This window comes from Fundulus heteroclitus, unplaced genomic scaffold, assembly GCF_011125445.2.
Source record: "Fundulus heteroclitus isolate FHET01 unplaced genomic scaffold, MU-UCD_Fhet_4.1 scaffold_61, whole genome shotgun sequence".
Lineage (NCBI taxonomy): Eukaryota > Metazoa > Chordata > Actinopteri > Cyprinodontiformes > Fundulidae > Fundulus > Fundulus heteroclitus.
The window spans coordinates 1,393,985-1,400,503 of NW_023397044.1; the positions used below are offsets into that span (position 1 = coordinate 1,393,985).

Sequence of the window (6,519 nt, forward strand, 5' to 3'; positions counted from 1 at the left end):
TTTTAACAGAACTGTGGGTATAAAAGCAGCAGTCGCGGGAATTTCTTTGTTGGGAGTTGTGCTGCTCGTAGTTGGAGCGTCGATTAAGACTTGCAAATAAATCATTCCTTTGTGGAAATAAAATGAGCAATAGGCGCGCTATTGCTGTTGCTTTGGCCGTTAGTCACCTTTACCAGCAGGCTGCACAACGGGCGGCGCAGTTGAGGAGGCAAATACGAACCAGGAGGAGATTGATGCGGCAGAGGAGGCTCAGAAGGCAGGCTTTGCTCGCCCACCTGTTCCAACTGGTAGGCATTTTAAGATTGACAGCCTGTTTTCAACTTTTATCTTTACAAAAACAAAACAAAAACATTGAGGATGGTATTAAACACGTGAGCAGGTTGTAATTGTGACTATTGCTCAATGAAGAAAAAGACAATTTTAACATTAGTAACAGTATGTCAGTAGTGTTAAGCCATTTCATTTGCACTTATTGACCATTCCAGCATTGAATATTTAGAAAGGACGAGTCATTTCTATGTCTGCCCACCCTTACAGTGATTAATCTTTAAATTATGTGCAGTAAGTTCAGCTCATTCTTTAAGTGAAATGTTAAAAATACCAGAGAAGGGAAGCCAGTTGTTACATTTACTATATATGACTAGTTTTACAGCACTGTACATTTTACTTTTTATTTCTTGAGAACTATATTAATCTGCATGTTAAGCAGGTATAGTTTTATGGTGTGAAAAGGTGAGAACTAAAAAAAACAAACAAATTTGGTAACATTTGGACTTTTTTATTTACAGGAAGAAAAAGCAACAAAATATGTGAGGATAAACACCTCGGTACCAATCCTCCAACTATTTTTTAATGAAGGGGACCTGAAACCAGCCTTCAGGCTAAACAGGTCCACCATCGTCCTCCTCCTTCAGCTGCTGCCCATCCAGAAGGTCCATGGATGGCCACAGGAGACAGAGGTGCTGCTGACCCTCTGCTGGCTGGCCGACGTTTGCCCCAAAAGTAATCGCCGCCTGCTGCATCCTTCACAATATTAGTATAGAGGCAGGGGACCAGCTTGACGTGGAGGACGAGGAGGTTGATCCAGAGGAGGACGGCCATCCAGCGGCTCCAGCTGGCTGCATGTTTAAGTGAACATGACTACACCTGACCTAATGTAGATCAGTTGGAGTCCTGTTCACATGCTGCTTCATTTCATTTTTTTTTCACCACAAGGAAAAATACATAAAATAATGCATAAATTAATTTCTATTCCAACTATTTTTAATTGTAAGTTTATAGGCATTGTCTATTTGTATAAGATCTTAATGAGTTATTTCTTTGTTTTAAACCATGTTAGTAACTGTTAATAATTTGTTGAATATATTACACCTTCATTCTTTTCCAAAGATTAAACATTTGTATAAAATAAATGTCTGTTTTTTCATATACTATTATTACTATTATTTTCTTTCCCTCTTTCTCCTCTCAATTATTCGTGTCCTGACTCAGAATAAACTCACTTAGATAGGAAAAACATTTGTAGAATGTATTTATTTATTTATTTTATATGCTGCTGCCGTCCTAGGGAGACAATTACAATTTATTCCAGCAAGTATTGAGTTAATAAAGCAACACACGTCAGTCAGATAAACACAAAACAAATAAATCATAACCAGCGATATTATGCACACTACTTTTTTTAATTACGCACTAACTCTGTAAACAGGACACATAGGGAAGCTTAAAAGTATAATGTTCTCGCCTCAAACGATCTGAAAAGGTACTTTTGAAGAACAACAGCAGCAGAAAAGGGATTTTTTTAACTTACCGCTGTGAGCTCTGTTTGCGCTGTCTTGAATCAAGCTGCAGCCGCGGTGCATTCTGGGCAAGCGGTCAGTCTGAAGAACGCACAAGTCTGCTCTGATGCATGCTCGATAAAGAGGGCGGGCGAGAACAACATCCGGGGAATTCGGCGCGTTCTCGATTTGGCGTTCTCAGCATTGGAACAGTGCTCGGGCTGAGGCTGATGACGTGTCACGAGTACACGAGTACACGAGAACGCTCAAGAACGCATATTGAGAAACGGCCCCTGTGTCTCAATCCGGCGGCTGCGTCCTTCGAAGGACGCATTTTAAGGCCGGTGACGTCACAACGATGCGCGGAGGCTGTCCCATTTGGCAAAAATTCTGAGGATGCTTAAAATGCAGCCTTCAAATGCGTCCTCCTTTTCCCCGAATTCTGAGGATGCACCGCGACCATCCTTACTGGCCTTGCCTGCCATAAGATTTCCCAAGGTGCTTTGCTCGCTTTTTTTTTTAGTAGTTTAAGAAGAAGAAAGAAGGCGGATTTTCATCAAGACTAAAGGAAAGCAGCAGCAGCGCTGGCAGTAGTGCTGAGTACAGCTATGTAAGTAGTTTGTTTTTATTTTTTTAACTGAACATTATTAAAATACATGACGGTAACGGAGCCACCGGAATTTGTAAGACCAGCTATAGCTAAAGCTTAGAGCTAATCTGTTGATACGAGACTTTTAGCAACATTAAAAGACTGAATAAAAATGTCACAATTTTTTATTTTAACCTACATATTATTGTAACTGTGCTGATAGCCATGTCCCTCACAAATCCGATCAATTTATTCTCATACAGTTTATTACAAGTGATTAGAACTGTCAAAGCTTAATGCAGCTGAAGAAATAAAATCAGTCCAGCTGTGCTGGGCTGTCAATACTGCAAACGTTTTGTTTGAATACTTAATAACGTATAGTTAATTTACAGTACAGTATAATAAGGTTTAAAGTATAATTCACTTGAAGAACAATACCAGCGTAATTATACAGAACAGTCATTTTGCCTGTTGACATAACAGAAATATGCTTTACATGTCGTTTTGTTCTAGGGAGCAGGGAGCATACAGAGGAGTTGATAAAACTCCGTGGGCAAAATAACCACCTCTTTACCGGGGCCAAAAATACTGCCGCAGTCGGATGGAGGTAAGAGTTGAGACATAATTCCATATACATGTTGCATTTATATGTAAAAGTCACACAAGTTCAAAGAAGTCCTGTTCAAACACCAACGTACAAATATAATCTTTTGATCACATCAAATGATGCCCAGATATTACTTTTTTTTTTATAAATCTTATAGTTGTGATAGTAGGGATCCTTGTGTGTTTATCTCTTCTCGTTTCTCTTGTTTAGAACAATCCTGCAAAAAACGGGTCTGGAGGGTGAAGTTGAGCCACAACAGGCCAAAAAAAAGTGGGACAACTTGGAAAAAAAATACAAAGTATGTTCAGGTTTGGCTAATGTAATGAAATACACACACACACACATACATATATATATATATATATATATATATATATATATATATAAACACTCCTTTTTTCTAGCTTCAAAGAAACACTACAGAAAATTGCATCTGTTGACACAAATTGTTTTCCTCTACTTTAGGAATGCAAAGATCCAGGGACAGGGCAGGGGCTCAGTGGGAAGCCTACTGCTGCCACCTGGCCATGGTTTATCCTCAGGTTCTGTGTTGCTGTTATTGTTAAATTAAATTATTAAATTGTTTATAAAAGTTATTGTTGTTTGTGTGTTCTTAAAGTCTTTTAACCTTTTACATCATCTGTTTCATCACTTCTTTACAACAGTTAAGTAAACTTAGAACAACTTCTCAGTGATAACATCTATTTATTTTTAGGGAAACAAGTATTTACAATAAACTATCAAAAACATTTTAACTATTTACAGAAGATATAAAATAAATATTACTAAAGAACATATATATATATATATACACAATTTTGACTGAGCAGGAGTCTCTGGTGGTGCTGCTGGACTGGATGGGATGCCACACAGATGACCTTGGAGTCTTCTGACTGCAAGTGGGACATCATCTGGGGGGGTGGGGGATGCCTCTCTCCACTGTTCACCACATCGTCCATCAGGGTTTGCAGGGCTGACCCAATCGACGGCTGCCATGTTTCTAAAAATGTTTAAGACGACGCAGAAAATGACTTTACTACAACTGTTTTCATAACCCTTACATGAGAAAAGCTAAAAAGTGATTATACTTGCCATCTAAATGTAATCGTGGTCGGGTAGACCCTCCTCCAGGGCAGACACCTCGGCAGACAGCTGGTCCCGCCAGGGAGCACCACTGACTGCCTCCAACACGTTCTCCCCCTCCTCATCCTCTGGCATGTCGTCCTGCACTTCATCGTATGGGGCCATGATGTCACCGGCTCCTAGGCAGATGTTGTGCATTTAAGTTGATGCTGCAGTACATCAGCCTTGTCTGGATAGAGACATGAAGATTAAGAACAACAGGATTAGATGATAGCAATGTCATTTTAGCTGATATAATTCTAGTGAATGTTAACCCCTTAACGCCTGGTGTTGCTAATTTGTGACCAAACAATTCTGGCCTTTACTTATTTTACTTCATCAACTTTTTTTTTTTACGTTTTTATATTTAGATTTATATTTCCTGTATTATTTTTTCGTTATATAATTACAAATAAAATCAGGCAGTAAGGGGATAACAATTTAGACAAATAATGATTTATTTCTCAATATTAGTTTGGCTTCTCAACACAACATTAGTGATAGTGAAAGTAGTGATTTAAGTCAGTTATTTACAGGGTTTGTACACATTTCACTATTCAATTCAATTACTAAAGTTACAAACATAAGCCTATATCAAGTCTTACAAATAAATATAACATTTTATATTTAAACATATTCATCAATCTGCTGACAAGCGTTTGTTTAATAACTGGTATATTATGATCATTAGCAGGCCCCTGTGGGTGAAAATAATAGCAGGTAAATGTTACCTCTCCACTGCGCTCCTCCAGCCTGAGAAAAATTCGTCGCCGGTTTTACTGCCGCCGAAGCCGGCTAAACCGACTCTCCTCCACCAATAACAAGTAAATAAAAAAAAAAAAATCAATATCCATTTTTTTGCGTCGTTTATCGGCGCTGGTGCTGTTTTCGCCGGGCTTGGGGTAGACGTGATGACGTCGTGTCGCAACCAGGAAGTGCTCCAAAGGCTAGACCGTCCCATTTACCAACGGCTGAGGATCCTCCGGAGCATCCTCCGATGGCTGGGTCCTCCTAAGGCTGAGTAGGCTGGGTCATTCGAAGGACGCAGCCATATATGCAAAACGGAGGCGGTTATGTTAGCATCCTATTTTATTTAGTGACGTTTTAGGTTGTTGGAACTCTGCTCATGTCATTGTTTGATAAAATAGCAGCCGTTCAACCGGGCTTTGTAAGGTTGGTGAAGAGAATTCATTAAAGGACAGCATTGTGGAATTTCCAGTACCAATGTGGTCGTGAGTTTCTGAACGTCTCAACGAGCCTATGCCTCATCTCCACCCTTCCACATAACCCAAACCGTTACAAATGGCGCCCGAACATCTTATCTTGGACCTCAGAATGCAGTATCTTCTATCGACTGGTGATTGAAATGCTAAGGAAGTACTTTGCAGTGCAGTGAATGTCCGCCGTACCAGTGGGAAACGAACCAGGCTAACCCAGACGCGGACGACAGAGCGTTTCCATGGCAACAAGCGGAATCTTCAAAACGCCGTTTTCGGAGTATAGTATGGGCCTCCGTTAAAATCCTTCACTGTGACAACTTTGGAGCAACTGCGCTGCCTGAACGTGAGACGGATTATGCTGTATAATTTCTGAATGTGCATGTATGCACGGCGGAGTGAAACGGAAATCCCCCTCATCAGCTGAGCGCGCGCTGCAAGTTTTTCCTGAACAATCTCTTCGGAACTTTTTCACCGGACTCAACTCTGTACTGGATCAGAGCTGCAGGACAAATTCATCTGAGAAGATACGAAATGAAACCGTGAAAAAAATAAAAAAAAAAATAATAATAATAATAATAATAAAAACAAAATGTATATATATAAATAAAAGAAGATAGGACAAAGAAAAATCTTGAACTCTGACTGAGAATGGATTAAAACAAATGTACGGGAGCTATTCATCAGACTCAGCAGCATAATTTCTTTGGAAAAGACAAGAGGACAGTTAAAAAGAAGAAAGAAAAAAAAAACAACATTTAATAACTCAAAGTTTTGGAATTATTTCTGTGTGAACAGAACTGAAGTTATTCCAGCATAATTTGCATTATACAGACTGGGGTTCACACAAGTGTGCATTATGGCCACTCATCCTGACTTGGCTGATATAGGTGATGATCTGGACTTCAGGTCGCTCCCAAACCTCAATACCCATGATCTGGAACGTAAAGTTCAAAGTTTAAAAGATGAGGTGGACATGCTTCAACAATGTCTACATGAATCTTTGGATCTCCAGAAAAATATTTTAGAACGTTGGGCTCAACCAGCTAAAACTGTCCCTAAGGTCCCAGGTGCTCAGGTTACTCATCCTTTTCCTCAGGCGTCGTCTACTCCGTATGTGCCTAGTGTACATACCAGGAAAAAAGAGCGTTACAACTCAGCACCTGACCCCACTCAGTCCATGAGAGCTCCGCCTCAGAACCATTC

The 6,519-nt window shown here is 39.8% G+C and overlaps 1 long non-coding RNA gene across 1 annotated transcript; it reads left to right on the forward strand.

The window, feature by feature from the left end:
• Positions 1-2,132: 2,132 nt before the first annotated feature.
• Positions 2,133-3,570, forward strand: LOC118561328. The gene is made up of 4 exons (XR_004929956.1): positions 2,133-2,388; positions 2,881-2,974; positions 3,185-3,272; positions 3,440-3,570. It is a non-coding gene; the product is annotated as an uncharacterized LOC118561328 (long non-coding RNA).
• The last annotated feature ends 2,949 nt before the right edge of the window (positions 3,571-6,519 follow it).